This window comes from Mustelus asterias, chromosome 5, assembly GCF_964213995.1.
Source record: "Mustelus asterias chromosome 5, sMusAst1.hap1.1, whole genome shotgun sequence".
Taxonomy (NCBI): Eukaryota; Metazoa; Chordata; class Chondrichthyes; order Carcharhiniformes; family Triakidae; genus Mustelus; species Mustelus asterias.
The window spans coordinates 18,432,233-18,449,423 of NC_135805.1; the positions used below are offsets into that span (position 1 = coordinate 18,432,233).

Genomic DNA, 17,191 nt, shown 5'->3' on the forward strand with positions numbered 1-17,191 from the left:
CACTAATATCCTTTAGGGAAGGAAATCTGCTGTACTTACCCGGTCTGGTCTACATGTGACTCCAGAGCCACAGCAATGTGGTTGACTCTCAACTGCTCTCTGAACAAGGGCAACTAAGGATGGACAATAAATGCTGGCCAACCAGCGACGCCCATATTCCACGAATGAATGAAAAAAAACAGTATCCAGTTGTGGCCTCACCAAAGTTCTATACAACTCCAACATGGCCTCCCTGCCTTTGTAATCTAGGCCTTGATTGGTGCAGGCAAGTGCCTTTTTCACCACCATACTAATATGTCCTTCCGCTTTCAGAGATCTATGGACAAACACACCAAGGTCCCATTGTTCCGCAGAACTTCCTAGTGCCATGCTGTTCATTGAATATTTCCTTGTCAAATTACTTTTTCCAAAGTGTATCACCTCACACTTTTCAGGGTTAAATTCCATGGGCCACTTATCTGCCCATATCGTCCTGTAGCCCAAGGCACTCAGCCTCACTGTTAAGCACCCGGCCAATCTTTGTGTCATCCACAAACTTACGAATCCTATCCCCCACATAGTCATCTATGTCGTTTATATAAATGATGAATAATAGGAAACCCAGCACAGATCACTCTGGTATGCCACTGGACACTGGCTTCCAGTCACTAAAGCAATCTTCTGTCATCACCCCGTCTCCTACAACTAAGTCAATTTTGAATCCACCTCCTCAAAAATCCCTGTATCCCATGTGCATTTACCTTCTTTGTAAGTCTCCCATGTGGGGCCTTGTCAAAGGTTTTGCTGAAATCCATACAGGCAATATCAACTGCACTACCCTCCTCTACACACCTGGTCACCTCCGCAAAAAATTCAATCAAATTTATTAGGCATGACCTCCCTCTGACAAAACCACGCTGACTATCCCTGATCAAGCGTTGCCTCTCCAAGTGGAGATAGATTCCCTTCTTCAGAATTTTCTCCAATAGTTTTCCTACCACTGACATAAGACTCACTGGTCTTCTTAAATAGTGGAACCACATTAGCTATTCTCCAGTCCTCTGGAACCTGCCCCGTGGCCAGAGAGGGATTAAAAATTTGGATCAAAGCCCCTGCAATCTCCTCCCTCGCCTTCCACAGCAGCCTGGGACACACAATTTATCCGGACCTGGAGATTTGTCCACTTTTGAGCCTGTGAGTACCTCTGTACCTTGTCACCCTTTATGTCAATTTGCTCAAGAACCTCACAATCTCTCTCCCATACCTTCATCCTCTTACTCTTGGATAAAGATAGATATGCAGTTTTCGTTCAACACTCTACTGATGTCCTGTGACTCCACCCACAGATTTCCCCCTTGGTCCCTAATGGGCCCTACTCTTTCCCTGGTTATCTCTTCCCATTGATATACTTATAGAATATCTTGGGATTTTCCCGGCTTTTACCCGCCAGCGCTTTCTCATGTCCGCTCTTTGCTCTCCTAATTGCTTTTTTAAGCTCCACCCGGCACTTTCTGTTCTCCACTAATGCCTCTGCTGATTTGTTCCCCTCGTACCTGCTAAAAGCCTCTCTTTTCCTTCTCATCATATCCTGAATATCTCTGATCATTCATGGTTCTCTGGGCTTGTTACTCCTTCCTGTCACCTTGAGGGAACATGCTGGGCTTGTACCTTCCCCATTTCCTTTTTGAATGCCCCCCCCCACCACTGCTCTTCTGTAGATTTTCCCACTAGTGGTTACTCCTAGTTTACCTTGACCAGATCCTGCCTCATTTTACTAAAATCCACTACCCTCCAATCCAAAATGTTTTTTTACAACTTGTCCATTTGTTTTTGAATCTTTTGCAAATCACCTTAGAACCACAGTCACACAGTTTTGCAACACTCTCTGGGGGCGGCACGGTGACACAGTGGTTAGTACTGCCGCCTCACAGCGCCAGGGTCCCAGGTTCGATTCCCAGCTTGGGTCACTGTCTGTGTGGAGTTTTGCACACTCTCCTCATGTCTGTGTGGGTTTCCTCCGGGTGCTCTGGTTCCCTCCCACAGTCTAAAGATGTGCGGGTTAGGTGTATTGACCATGCTAAATTGCCCCTTATTGTTGGGGGGACTAGCAGGATAAATATATGGGGTTACAGGGATACGGTCTGGGTGGATCGTTGTTGGTGCAGGCTTGATGGGTGGAATGGCCTCCTTCTGCACGGTAGGGATTCTATGATTCTAACACAGCAAGAGGCCATTCAGCCCATCGTGTCTGCACCTACCTATTCTAATCCCATGTTCCAGCACTTGGTCCATAGCCTTGTATGCTATGATGTTTCAAATGTTGATCTAAATGCTTCAGACAGTGAGTTCCAGATTCCCACCACCCTCTGGGTGAAAATGCTTTACCTCAAATCCCCTCTAAATCTCCTGCTCATTACATTAAATTTATGCCCCCTGGTTATTGACCCCTCTACTAAGGAGAAAAGTTCCTTCCTATCTACCCTAACTACCCCCATAATTTTGTAAGCTCAATCAGGTGCCCCCTCAGCCTTCCCTGCTCCAAGGCAAACAACCCCAGATTATCCAGCCTCTCTTCATAGCTGAAACGTTCCAGCATAGGCAACATCCTGGTGAATCTCATCTGCACCCTTTCTAGTGCAATCATATCCTTCCTATGATGTGGTGACAAGAATTGCACACAGTGCTCCAGCTGTGGCCTTACCAGCATTTTATACAGCTCAGTCATAACCTTCCTGCTATTATATTCTGTGCCTCAGCTAATGAGGGCAACTACCCTATGTGCCTTTTTAACCTGTCTTTCTGCCTTCAGGGATCTTTGGACGTCCACCCCAGGGTCCCTCTGGTCCTTCCCAGCATCTGAGCATTCATTGTATATTTCTTTGCCTTGTCAGTCCTCCCAAAATGCATCATCTCACGTTTTTCAGGGTTAAATTCCATTTGCCACTGTTCTGCCCATCTGACCAACCCGTCTATACTGTCCGGTAATCTAAGACTTTCCTTCTTGCTATTTATCACACCACCAATTTTTATGTTGTCTGCGAACGTATTGATCATTCCCCCCGCCCCCCATTCTTTGCTCTTGTACTCTGTGCCCTATTAATAAAGCCCAGGATATTATATGCCTTATAAGGCCACAGCTGGAGCACTGTGTGCAATTCTTGTCACCACATCATAGGAAGGATATGATTGCACTAGAAAGGGTGCAGATGAGATTCACCAGGATGTTGCCTATGCTGGAACGTTTCAGCTATGAAGAGAGGCTGGATAATCTGGGGTTGTTTGCCTTGGAGCAGGGAAGGCTGAGGGGGCACCTGATTGAGCTTACAAAATTATGGGGGTAGTTAGGGTAGATAGGAAGGAACTTTTCTCCTTAGTAGAGGGGTCAATAACCAGGGGGCATAAATTTAATGTAATGAGCAGGAGATTTAGAGGGGATTTGAGGTAAAGCATTTTCACCCAGAGGGTGGTGGGAATCTGGAACTCACTGTCTGAAGCATTTAGATCAACATTTGAAACATCATAGCATACAAGGCTATGGACCAAGTGCTGGAACATGGGATTAGAATAGGTAGGTGCAGACACGATGGGCTGAATGGCCTCTTGCTGTGTTAGAATCATAGAATCCCTACCGTGCAGAAGGAGGCCATTCCACCCATCAAGCCTGCACCAACAACGATCCACCCAGACCGTATCCCTGTAACCCCATATATTTATCCTGCTAGTCCCCCCAACAATAAGGGGCAATTTAGCATGGTCAATACACCTAACCCGCACATCTTTAGACTGTGGGAGGGAACCAGAGCACCCGGAGGAAACCCACACAGACATGAGGAGAGTGTGCAAAACTCCACACAGACAGTGACCCAAGCTGGGAATCGAACCTGGGACCCTGGCGCTGTGAGGCGGCAGTACTAACCACTGTGTCACCGTGCCGCCCCCAGAGAGTGTTGCAAAACTGTGTGACTGTGGTTCTAAGGTGATTTGCAAAAGATTCAAAAACAAATGGACAAGTTGTAAAAAAACATTTTGGATTGGAGGGTAGTGGATTTTAGTAAAATGAGGCAGGATCTGGTCAAGGTAAACTAGGAGTAACCACTAGTGGGAAAATCTACAGAAGAGCAGTGGTGGGGGGGGGCATTCAAAAAGGAAATGGGGAAGGTACAAGCCCAGCATGTTCCCTCAAGGTGACAGGAAGGAGTAACAAGCCCAGAGAACCATGAATGATCAGAGATATTCAGGATATGATGAGAAGGAAAAGAGAGGCTTTTAGCAGGTACGAGGGGAACAAATCAGCAGAGGCATTAGTGGAGAACAGAAAGTGCCGGGTGGAGCTTAAAAAAGCAATTAGGAGAGCAAAGAGCGGACATGAGAAAGCGCTGGCGGGTAAAAGCCGGGAAAATCCCAAGATATTCTATAAGGGAAGTTATGTGTGGAACCGGAGGAGATTGGTGAAGCATTGAACCAATATTTCTCTTCGGTGTTCACGCAAGGGGACATGAATATAGCTGAGGAGGACACTGGGTTGCAAGGGAGTAGAATAGACAGTATTACAGTTGATAAGGAGGATGTGCAGGATATTCTGGAGGGTCTGAAAATAGATAAATCCCCTGGTCCGGATGGGATTTATCCAAGGATTCTCTGGGAGGCAAGAGAAGTGATTGCAGAGCCTCTGGCTCTGATCTTCAGGTCGTCGTTGGCCTCTGGTATAGTACCAGAAGATTGGAGGTTAGCGAATGTTGTCCCATTGTTTAAGAAGGGGAACAGAGACTTCCCCGGGAATTATAGACCGGTGAGTCTCACTTCTGTTGTCGGCAAGATGTTGGAAAAAATTATAAGGGATAGGATTTATAGTTATTTGGAGAGTAATGAATTGATAGGTGATAGTCAGCATGGTTTTGTGGCAGGTAGGTCGTGCCTTACTAACCTTATTGAGTTTTTTGAGAAAGTGACCAAGGAGGTGGATGGGGGCAAGGCAGTGGACGTGGTATATATGGATTTTAGTAAGGCGTTTGATAAGGTTCACCATGGTAGGCTTCTGCAGAAAATGCAGATGTATGGGATTGGGGGTGATCTAGGAAATTGGATCAGGAATTGGCTAGCGGATAGGAAACAGAGGGTGGTGGTTGATAGTAAATATTCATCATGGAGTGCGGTTACAAGTGGTGTACCTCAGGGATCTGTTTTGGGGCCACTGCTGTTTGTAATATTTATTAATGATCTGGATGAGGGTATAGTTGGGTGGATTAGCAAATTTGCTGATGACACCAAAGTCGGTGGTGTGGTAGACAGTGAGGAAGGGTGTCGTAGTTTGCAGGAAGACTTAGACAGGTTGCAAAGTTGGGCCGAGAGGTGGCGGATGGAGTTTAATGCGGAGAAGTGTGAGGTAATTCACTTTGGTAGGAATAACAGATGTGTTGAGTATAGGGCTAACGGGAGGACTTTGAATAGTGTGGAGGAGCAGAGGGATCTAGGTGTATGTGTGCATAGATCCCTGAAAGTTGGGAATCAAGTAGATAAGGTTGTTAAGAAGGCATATGGTGTCTTGGCGTTTATTGGTAGGGGGATTGAATTTAGGAGTCGTAGCGTTATGTTGCAACTGTACACAACTCTGGTGCGGCCGCACTTGGAGTACTGTGTGCAGTTCTGGTCCCCACATTACAGGAAGGATGTGGAGGCTTTGGAGAGGGTGCAGAGGAGGTTTACCAGGATGTTGCCTGGTATGGAGGGGAGATCCTATGAGGAGAGGCTGAGGGATTTGGGATTGTTTTCGCTGGAAAGGCGGCGGCTAAGAGGGGATCTTATTGAAACATATAAGATGATTAGAGGTTTAGATAGGGTGGATAGTGATAGCCTTTTTCCTCTGATGGAGAAATCCAGCACGAGGGGGCATGGCTTTAAATTGAGGGGGGGTAGTTATAGAACCGATGTCAGGGGTAGGTTCTTTACCCAGAGGGTGGTGAGGGATTGGAATGCCCTGCCAGCATCAGTAGTAAATGCGCCTAGTTTGGGGGCGTTTAAGAGATCCGTAGATAGGTTCATGGACGAAAAGAAATTGGTTTAGGTTGGAGGGTCACAGTTTTTTTTTTAACTGGTCGGTGCAACATCGTGGGCCGAAGGGCCTGTTCTGCGCTGTAATGTTCTATGTTCTATGTTCTTATGAACTGCTCTCTTCGCCTGTCCTGCCACCATCACTGATCTATGTACAGATACACCCAGGTCTCTCTGCCCCTGCACCCATTTTTGAATTCTATCCTTTATGTTATGTTGTCTCTCCAGCTTCTTCCAACCAAAATGCATCACCTCATGCTTCTATTGCGCTGTTCAAAAAGATCAGGAGAGTTCTCCCTGGTATAAAAACTGCAACTGTGGAGACGGAAGGAGTTAATGTTTCAGATTCGATGACCTTTTATCAGAACACTGATGCTGGCAACAAACAACGTCAAAGATGTTAAGCCATTAAACTGAAGCTATGTGTGCCTTCTTGTTTATATGTCAAAGATCCCATGACATTATTTTAAGGCCAATATTTATTCCTCAACCAGCATCACAAAAATACTTTATCTAGCAACTATCACATTGTAGGTTGTGGGAGCTTGCTGTACACAAATTGGTTGTCACGGGCGAGATTTTCCTTATTACTAATTGTCACTTAGCTGGTTGCAAACGTTTGAGTAGATTGTCCTTCTCGAAGGTATTTAGGGATGAGCCTAGCCAGTGATGCCCATATCTCATTAAAAAGAAAGCTGTGAGGGATAAATTAAAGAATATTGTGGGCGGGAATTTACAGCCTCGCTCGAGTAAGACCGGAAATTCCCACCCCAGGTCAACGGACATTTCCGTGTCCCCCCTTTCCCGCTCCGATTCTGTGGCGGGCGAGGTGGTAGAGTTCTGGTGATGGTCTGCAAAACATGTATCTCCATTTAGAGCACACTACGGTGACATTTCTGAACCTCCAAAGGTCGTAGGCTCAGTTTTAGGTTATTCATGTTGTCCACCTCCTCAACGTTGCCTCTCGCCTGTGGTGTGGTGAGCTCAGGTTAAATCAACTCTCCTTCTCAAAGGGCACAGCAGCCTATGGTCATCTGGGACTATGGCGACTTTATCTTTTCTCAGTGTGCACCACACCACACTGCTGCATTCAAACTGCGTTCCCCATTTGGGCCCTGGTGGCCTGCTTCTCGATCTGTTCATGCTTCAACTCATCTGCCCTTTCCCCACTCACAAACCTGAACCTAGTCCTCTAGCTTAGGAGAACTTCACCCAGGCTTCACTCCTCCCCATCCAGTATCAAGCTCTGATCTCTTCTTTCTTACTGCTAACTCCGGCCTGAGTTTCTGATAATTCATCCAGCTTAAAATTTAAAGCAGTGCCTACAGCACCTTGCAAGGTGCATGGTGTAAATCATTCTTACACAAAGAGCAAAGCAGTAGGAAATCTGCAACCTTCTTTGAATCAATGCTGATCATTCAGTGACAGAATCAAGTTGGTAAGGGAATTAAGGGTTATGGGGATCAGGCGGGTAAGTGGTACTGATCCACGTCAGATCAGCCATGATCTTATTGAATGGCGGGGCAGGCTCGAGGGGCTAGATGGCCTACTCCTGCTCCTATTTCTTATGTTCTTTCTTATTAACAAAATTGGCATATTTGCTCCCAACTATTTACCCAGCATTTTTAAAGTTTATTTATTTGTGTCACAAGTAGGCTCACATTAATGCAATGTAATGCAATGAAGTTACTGTGAAAATCCCCTAGTTGCCACACTCCAGCGCCTGTTTGGGTACACTGAGGGAGAACTTTGCATAGCCAATGCACCTAACCAGCACGTCTTTCGGGCTGTGGGAGGAAACCGGAGCACCCGAAGGAAACGCACGCAGACACGGGGAAAATGTGCAGACTCTGCACAGACAGTAACGCAAGCTGGGAATCGAACCTAAGTCCCTGGCGCTGTGAGGCAGCAGTGCTAACCACTGTGCCCCTGTGCCGCCCCCATCATCGATATGACTGTAGACAAAATTGAACTGGATCAGATAAAAGTCAAATATATGTGTATAGTAAATCTTCTGTGCTTTTTATTTAAATGTGCAGGCTTTCAACGAACTTAGTTTAATGAACTCCTGAAGAAATATGAGCTTCACAGATATAATAAATGTGTTAGAGTTGCATAATATGTAACATAGTGCACTGTGAGAGAGACTACATCACTCGAGTCTAAAGGGTATGTGAATTATGCAGCCTGTTGTCAGCAATGAATTATTTTGCATACTCTGCTGTCGCAAGCTATTTATTTTGTACTTTGTGTTCAGCAAAATCTGGAAATTCAACAAGAGGAATTTAATCCTTTAAAAAGGGATATATCACCATTTTTATAGGGATGAGGAATTAGTCGGAGTTGAATTGTCACGGACAAGATAGCCTCCGATTCAGAAATGGAGCAAAAGGAAAAATACTAAAGCAGAGAAACTGAAGACAATAGCAGCATAATGTGTTATACAGATTTCCCTAGTGAACAACAACAACTTGCATTTTATATAATGCCTCTAACATGGTGAAATGTCCAAAGGCATTTCACAGTAGCGTAATCAAGTTAAATATTACACTGCCACATAAGGATATATTTGAATGGGTGACCAAAAGATGTAGGCTTTAAGGGGAGTCTCACAGGAGGAGAGATGCATAATAACAAAGAGGTTTATTGATGTAATTATGGGCTGTTGTGCCGAGGCAGGTTATTAATGGTGGAGCACTAAAATCAGGTATGCGCAGGAGGCTAGAATTGAGGAATGCAGCGATATAGGAGGTCGGTTGGAAGGTTATTGAGGTAGGGAGGTTTGAGGCCATGGACTTGAAGGTGAGGATGATAACTTTAAAATGGAGTTGCCAAATTGTGAGCCAGTGTGGGTCCACATCACAAGGGGTGATGGGTGGCTGAACTTGGCGTGAAACAGGATATAAGCAGGAGAGTTTTGGGTGAACTTAAGTTTATCTGGGAGATGGGAGGCCAGCTGGGAGAGCATTTAAGTAGTCATGTTTAGCGATAATAAAACGAGGCATGCTGGCGAGGAGGCGAGCACTGCTGCCTCACAGCGCCAGGGACCCGGGTTCCATTCCAGCCTGGGGTATGTCCGTTCTCCTCGTGTCCACCTGGGTTTTTGCCGGATGTTCTGGTTTCCTCCCACAATCCAAAGACATGCAGGTTGGATGGATTGGCCATGCTAAATTGAGCCTTAGCTTGTGTGTGTGTTAGTGTGGCTACGCTTGATGTGGTGTAATACCCCTTAAGCTGTACACAGACTAACGACCTGTTCCAGGAATAATTAGCTACAGAAATAGATGAAAGTCTGACCAACATACCGTCAGGGTGCGGAAAGCTGGGAGAGAGAGAGAGATAATAAAGGCAAGGATGAAGATTTCAGGAGCAGGTGAATGGGGTAGGGGTGAATGGAGTCAGCTGACAGGTGGTAGTATTGGTAACAGAGCAGATCTGTAGTCAGCAACTTATCTCTGGGCTATATATAACACTAAGATTGTAAACAGCCTGGTTCAGTATTGGACAAATGCCAGGGAAAGAAATGGAATCGATAACTAGAGATTGGACTGCTAATAATGGCTTTAATCTTTTGAAGAAGGAAATTTCTGCTCATTCAGCATTGAATAAATGAGTTGGTGTGAGAATAAAATGAGGAAATTTGTTTAACACTCATGCTGATTTTTTTTTTCTTCATTCGTGGGACATGGGTGTCGCTGGCTGGCCAACATTTGCCCGGGGCGTTGAGAGACAACCACATTGCTGTGACTCTGGAGTCACATGTAGGCCAGACCAGGTAAGGATGGCATGTTTCCTTCCCTACAGGACATAAGTGAAAGACATGGGTTTTTCCAACAATGATTTCATGGTTATCAGTCGATTCTTAATTTCAGATACTTTTTATTGAATTCAAATTCCACCAAATGCCGTGGCGGGATTCGAACCCGGGTCCCCAGAACATTAACTGAATTTCTGGATTAATAGTTTAGTGATAATACCACTAGGCTATCGCCTCGATTAAGTCACCAACACATGCGAATGGGCCAAAACCCCTTGCACAATGATATTTGGAAGTTGGCAAGTTGCTTTGATTTCCAATCCTAACTGGAAGGTCCACCATTTTGATACCTTTTCTCTAAGAATGCTGTTGCCCGGACTGTCATCTTCTAACATTTTTCATTTCCATTTCAGCTTTTCCACACTTGTAATTTATTTACTCTTTCAATCCGAGTTGTCTCTTGTCCAGTTCGACCAAAGTTAAAATGTAATTTGGTTACGGGTGGAATGTTCTACTCCTTGTATAAACAGTGGGTTTTACCATTTTAAAATAAGTCAGCTTGGGAATGATGCTGAATTAGCTTTGAACTTGGGGTCATTGGGACGTGCACGGCAATGGAGCTGAGGGCAGCCACAAGATCTGGTTACACGTTCTGTTTCACTTCACTACTCTCCAGACAACCCCTTCGCTTGATGCGTTTTACAGCAAAGTCTTGTTTAAATTCCCCCTTCTTTTAAAAAGAAAAACTTTGCAAATTCAAATCCTGCCAAGTTCAAATCAGATGAGGAGATAGCAGAAAATCTGGGAAGCAAAACCTGGGCCTCAGGAATGCAACTTTGGCAGTCAATAACAGTGTCTCTCTCTCTCTCTCTCTTTCTCTCTCTCACTAACCCCCCCCCCCCCCCCCTGTCACAAAGAGAGTTGAAACTGTTTATCTTATACAGCAACTACCAAGTCTGAAAATTACTTCAAGTCTGCTGGAGCAGTTTTTCAGGTCAGACACCATCATGGATTTGCACGGTCTGTGAGAAGCCAGAGGAATAGACGCAGTAAATCAGGGTAACAGTGAAGTGGAAAGGAATCGCTGAATCCAAATGTTTACCTTTACGATACATCTGCTCATTAAGATGAGAGATGAGGGCCAAAAATTGGAAGGATTTGTCTAAAACTATGAGACTCCCAACCACAGTTTTGAATCTTTCCTACTATTAAATCAGGAGTGCCTCGGGTCAGGCACTAGTGATGCTCTTGGCCACAGTGGGCTTGTCATCAAACTTCGACAAGCAGGCAGAAAGAGCAGGAAGTAGCAGGCTGGCTGAGGTAGTGCAGTGTGGCACTTGTGGAAATACACAGAAGTTGCAGTGCAGAATCAAGCCGTTTGGCTCAATCAGTCCATGTTGGCATGCAAGCTGGTAGTTCTCCACATTCACCCACATTCCTGTATACCGTCAACCCCTTTTCCTACATCCACCAAGAACAAAGAACAGTACAGAACAGGAACAGGCCCTTTGGCCCTCCAAGCCTGGGCCAATCATGTTGTCCTATCTAGACCAACCGCTTGTATCCCTCTATTCCCCGTCTGTTCATGTGTCTATCCAGATAAGCCTTAAATGTCGCTAATGTATCTGCTTCAACCACCTCACTTGATAGTGCATTCCAGGCCCCCACCATCCTCAGTGGAACATTTCCCCCCTTATCTTGAACTTGTGCCCCTTTGTGATTGTCATTTCTGCCCTGGGAAAAAGCTTCCAACTGTTCACCCTATCTATACCCCTCATAATTTTATAAACTTCTATCAGGTTGCCTCTTAGTCTCTGTCTTTCCAGGGAGAGCAATCCCTGGAAAGACCTATCCAATATAATGCTGAATCTTGACTTGATTTCTGTCTCAGCCACTAACCCTGGAAGTGAATTTCACAGATTTTGTTGGGAGTGGACGGGGGGGGGGGGGGGGGGGGGGGGGGGGGGGGCGGGGGGGGGCGGGGGTGGAATTCTCCTGTCCCGCCTGCCACGGGAATTGTAGAGGGTGGGGGAGGGGCGGACCAAGCAAAGATCCATTGACCTCGGGCGAGATTCTCCGGTTTTGGAGCGAGCGCGGCCGGAGAATCCCACCCTGGGTGAAGGGGCTTCTCTTGGCCTCCGCTTACATTTATGCTTGTATTGGCGGCACCTTGCTTTTGATCCCTGAACTGCTGGAGACAGTCACCTTCCCTCTACCCTGCCCCATCTTCTCATCATTTTAAATGTTTTATTGCGCTTTTTAATCTACAATGTTCCAATGATGAAAGAATCACTTTTTCAAGTTTTTTTTGTCATTTTATTTCCTCACTCCACACAAAGTCTAGTTACTCTGCATTGTACACCTCTGAAAACTCAACTTGGTCTCTCAGGGAATGAAAGGAAATGGGAAGTGAGTATGTTAAAGTTCATTTATTAGTCACAAGTAGGCTTACGTTCACACTGCAATAAAGTTACTGTGAAAATCCCCGACCACACTCCAGCACCTGTCCGGGTACACTGAAGGAGAACTTAGCATGGCCAATCTATCTAACCCACATATCTTTGGACTGTGGGAAAAAACTCATGCAAACACAGGGAGAATGTGCAAACTCCACACAGACAGTGACCCAAGCCGGGAATCGAACCCAGGTTGCCTGGCACTGGGAGGCAGCAGTGCTAACCATTGTGCCACCATGCCACCCCAGTAGGGAAGTGGATTTGAAGCTCAAGATCAGCCGTGATTTTACTGAATGGTGGAGCAGGCTCAATGGACCGGAGTATATTCGATTCCAGCTCCTGTTCCTTGTGTTGTGTTCTATAACGTGGAGCCTAATGTTGCAGACAGCATTCTAACAGGGATGAATGTTTTATACAGGCTCCTTGTTACCTCTTATTTCTTGGCTTTGATGCTCTGTGAGAGGAATTTTACATTACCCCAGGCCCTCCACAGGGGCGGTGTAAAATGGGTGGCACATTAGTGATACTATACCCATGCCTATTCGCCACAACTGGTATTTTACCAGTGGTGGGAAGTGGTGTCAGGCAGCCTGCCCATCTTTGTGGCCAATTGGGGCCTGTAAATAAAGTTTTAAGTATATTTATTTGTGTCACAAGTCGGCTTACATTAACACAGCAATGAAGTTACTGTGAAAATTCCCTAGTCGCCACACTCCGGTGCCTGTTTGGGTACACTGAGGGAAAATTTAGCATGGTCAATGCACCTAACCAGCACGACTTTCAGACTGTGGGAGGAAACCGGAGCACCCGGAGGAAACCCGCACAGACACGATGAGAAGGTGCAGACTCCATACAGACAGTAACCCAAGCCGGGAATCGAACCCAGGTCCCTGGCGCTGTGAGACAGCGGTGCTAACCACTGTGTACCGTGCCGCCCAGTAAATGACTAATTAATGGCAACTTAAGAGCCCCCTACACTTGACTGAAAGATATAAGGTCCTGAGAAGTCCTGACAGGGTGGGCATGAGAGGATGTTTCCTCTTGTGGGAGAATCTAGTTCGAGAGATCCCCCTTTCAAAATAAGGGGACAGAAATGAGGAGAAACTTTTTCTCTCAGAAACTTATGAGTCTTTGGAACTCCCCTCCTCAAAAGGCGGTGGTAGCAGGGTTCTTGAATATTTTTAAGGCGGGGTAGATGGATTCTTGGTAAGCAAGGGGTGAAATATCATTGGGGGTAGGCAGAAATGTGTAGTTGAAGTTGAATTCAGATCAACCATGATCTTATTGAATGGCAGCACAGGCTTGAAAGGCTAAGTGGCCTACTATTTCCTATGTTTGCATGTTCCTACTGCTAATGGGGAGGGCTTCCATGCGAAGCTGTTATGCAGGTGAACCACAGCGACCTTGTTGTGGGCTGGGGAATATCTTCCCTCCTGTTTGTCCAACAGAAACTGTCCACTATCGTACTACCTGCCCCTGGGTGCCCGTCCACTCGATCCTGGCCCTTCACACCCCTCTTGCCAGGGTCTGGCAGCCTAGTGTTAGGAACCCCCTCCACCATTCACCTTCTTATCCGGCTCCAGTAACGAACATTACTGGGTGCTGCCTGATTTGATTTGATTTATTATTGTCACATGTATTAGTATACAGTGAAAAGTATTGTTTCTTGCGCGCTATACAGAGCATACCGTTCATAGAGAAGGAAAGAAGAGAGTGCAGAATGTAGTGTTACAATCATAGCTAGGGTGGAGATAAAGATCAACTTAATATATGGTAGGTCCATTCAAAAGTCTGATGGCAGCAGGGAAGAAGCTGTTCTTGAGTTGGTTGGTACGTGACCTCAGATTTTTGTATTTTTTTCCCGATGGAAGAAGGTGGAAGAGAGAATATCCGGGGTACGTGGGATCCTTAATTATGCTGGCTGCTTTTCTGAGGCAGCAGGAAGTGTAAACAGGTTCAATGGATGGGAGGCTGGTTTGTGTGATGGATTGGGCTACATTCACGATCCTTTGTAGTTCCTTGCAGTCTTGGGCAGAGCAGGAGCCATACCAAGCTGTGAATCAACCAGAAAGAATGCTTTCTATGGTGCATCTGTAAACGTTGGTGAGAGTCGTAGCTGACATGCCAAATTTCCTTTGTCTTCTGAGAAAGTAGAGGCGTTGGTGGGCTTTCTTAGCTGTAGTGTCGGCATGGGGGGATCAGGACAGGTTGTTGGTGATCTGGACACCTAAAATCTTGAAACTCTTGACGACTTCTACTCCATCCCCACTGATGTAGACAGGGACATGTTCTCCACTACGCTTCCTGAAGTCGATGACAATCTCCTTTGTTTTGTTGACATTGAGGGAGAGATTATTGTCGTCGCACCAGTTCACCAGTTTCTCTATTTCATTCCTGTATCCATCAAAGCAGACAAAGCACTGGCCAGCACTCCTGGTGGTGAAAACCGACAGTCATTTAGTTGACTGGCAGCTCTCAGAAGTGGGCCTTTATCCCAGATGGGGTCGGAAGACACATCCTGAGCCAATTAATGGTGCGACCACATCGGGGAGGACTTGCCCCCAACTTTTAAATCTGAGTAGAGAGCCACGGTCTCCGTGTAAAATTCAACCCTATATTTCCTGAATTAAAACCCTGAAATCAAGTAGTTATTTTAATGGCCCTATGAACCTGACGCACTTACTTTTATATTCTGCGAATCTGCACCTCCCAAGTTCCTCCATGCTTTTACAGCATAAAGCCTATCTTCATTCACTGTATTCCATTAACTACTTCTTTTTAACGAAAATGCATTGACTCACACAATGGCATTGAATTGTATCTGCCACTTTTTAGGCCACTCCCCCATCTCATCAACATCCCTTTGCACTTTCCTTTGTTCTTCTTGAGAAGTAATTCCAATTTTTGTAATATCTGCAAATTTTGAAACCACTCCCTCAAAGCCCATGAATAATCATTGATTGATTTTCCTTTTCCTCCATCTGCTTTATGAACAGTATGTTTTGTTTGTCTAGTGCGCAAGGAACAATACTTGCCACTGTATTACATGACATGTGACAATAATAAATCAACTCAATCCAATCACAGTGTGCACACAGAGCAAGAATGATCCTGGGACTAAAACTGGTGGGACAATATCACACTATTTCTACCTGTTCTGAAAAAACTACCTTTAACTTCAAAGGGGAGGCGATGGCCTAGCGGTATTGTCGCTAGACTATTCATCCAGAACTTCAGCGAATGTTCTGGGGACCCGGGTTCGAATCCCGCCACGGCAGATGGTAGAATTTGAATTCAATAAAAAAAATCTGGAATTATGAATTTACTGATGATCATGAAACTATTGTCGATTGTCAGAAAAACACATCTGGTTCACTAATGTTCTTTAGGGGAGGAAATCTGCCGTCCTTACCCGGTCTGGCCTACATGTGACTCCAGAGTCACAGCAATGTGGTTGACTCTCAACTGCCCTCTGAAATGAATTAGCAAGCTACTCAGTTTCAAGGGCAACTAGGGATGGATAATAAATGCTGGCCCAGCCAACGATGCCCATGTCCCAGGATTGAATAAAAAAAGCTCCTACTCTACTCCAGGCTGGAAAAGCCAAACAAGTTCTTGCAGCAGTAGTCTCACTACTCAATCTTAGCTGAAAGAAAAAACAGGAAAGAGTTCCTCCCAGCAGAGATGAATTCGTGCTGGCATAGTAGGTACAAGGATGCCTGTTGTGCTAGCATAACTGGAATAGAAGGGCACAATGGCAGGTAAAACTGCAAGCTGACAATGGGGGAAAATGAAAGCTTTCTCTAATCCTCAGTTCTGCTATTGCAGTCTCTCAGAATAATACCATCAAAGTATCCTCAGCTGTTAATGAATCATATTCATTTCTCTGGGCTCACTGGGTAACTGCATGAAATGTACCGATCATCCAAAGAATGGAGATAAACTTTGCACACTACTGATTATCAGATTGGCATGCTTGTTCAAATCTGTGCTTAACTTCCAAATGAAGAAAGGTGCAAAAGGAGCATTTGACCTAAAGCACTGTCAAGTGGAACCTGTGGGAGCCAAGGCCATGTTCACCTGTTCTGCATGATGACTCTTTAGAACAAACCCATCCTTTAACAACATCATTTTGGATTAAACTCAGATCCAGAACAGCGATACCAATCAGATTAGTTGACAGATGCCAACATATTTCACACGTATCCTAATCTGATCATCATATGTGTGAAACGTTTTGGCATCTGTCAACTAAACTGATTGGTATCTCCTCTTGATGAGAGTGACAGAGGTTTGGTTTATCCAAATTCCTTCCTGCCTTATGCTGCATTTAAAAGGCTTCTGAATCTGAGTGGGGCACATGCTAAAATCAGTAACAGGCTTACTGTAAATGCACCTCACACACTCGTAGCTTCACAGAGCTCAGGCACCAGTGTCTGATTCTAATCAGTGCTCCCACTGTCGATAATCCAATTCCAGCTAAATGGGAAACATCGGTCTCAGAACGCTGAGTGATGGCAGGAACCCAGCCACCCAGCACATGGGTGAAAGGTAGGACTACAATGCTTCTGCTGGGTAGCTGGTTAAACGGGCGAAGATGATGGACTAATATATACAGAATTAAAAACCAACATTATTAAAATAATAACAAAGGCACGAACAAACCAACGTGTTTTTGATTGCGGGAAACTCCATGAGGTGTTCTCTGCACCTTAATAAGGTGGAACGCACCCTGGGGGTGAAATTTGCTCTTGCAGCGCTACTATAACTGGCTCTACTGTATCGGTAGGCGTGGCCACCACACAGTCCCTGTGGTGACGATGTCCTGTCTTCATATTGAGGATACTCTCCATCGTGTTGTGTGACATTACAACCATGCTAAATGGGATAGATTACAAATAGATCCAGCAACTCAAGACTGGGCGGCCATGGGGCCATCAGCAGTAGCAGA

General features: G+C 45.4%; 1 protein-coding gene across 1 annotated transcript in view; it reads right to left on the reverse strand.

Moving 5' to 3' along the window:
* The window catches only part of kif6 (kinesin family member 6), a 406,644-nt gene that overhangs the window by 27,736 nt on the left and 361,717 nt on the right, over positions 1-17,191 (reverse strand). The gene's annotated exons all lie outside the window — the stretch shown is intronic.